Genomic DNA, 697 nt, shown 5'->3' with positions numbered 1-697 from the left:
TTTTATGCCATACTATACTATGACGTTTTTTGACATTTTATGCCATAATATACTATGACTTTTTTTTTCGCATTATTATACATTAATATAATATGTCATTTTATTCCTTACCATACTATGACGTTTTTAAGACCTTTTATGCCTTAATATATCATGTTTCACGAATTGTATTGACTGACTATACAATTAAGTTTAAGTTTCATAAGTTGGTAGGGTAGTAGAATGCTTAAAAGCATCAGCTGTCATTCCAAAGGTTGTGAGTTCGAATCCAGGTTAGGACTTTTCTGTGCAGTGTTTTAATCACCATACTATACTGTGACTTTTTTGGTCATTTTTATGCCTCCCAATACAATTTCATTTGATGCCTTACCATACTATGACGTTTTTATAACCTTTTATGCCTTAAGATACTATTATTTTTTTTTTGACATTTTTATGCCATACCATACTATGACGTTTTTATGACATTTTATGCCTTATTATACTATGACGTTTTTTTTTGACATTATATGTCATAATGTACTATGACTTTTTTTCGCATTATTATACATTAATATAATATGTCGTTTTATTCCTTACCATACTATGATGTTTTTAAGACTTTTTTTGCCTTAATATACTATTATGTTTTTTTCACATTTTATGCCATACTATACTATGGCGTTTTTTGACATTTTTATGCCATACTATACTGTGA

This window comes from Seriola lalandi, unplaced genomic scaffold, assembly GCF_002814215.2.
Source record: "Seriola lalandi dorsalis isolate HSWRI2012SDOR001 ecotype SW California unplaced genomic scaffold, Sedor1 jcf7180002054259, whole genome shotgun sequence".
NCBI lineage: Eukaryota > Metazoa > Chordata > Actinopteri > Carangiformes > Carangidae > Seriola > Seriola lalandi.
Note: the sequence above shows the minus strand (reverse complement) of the source record.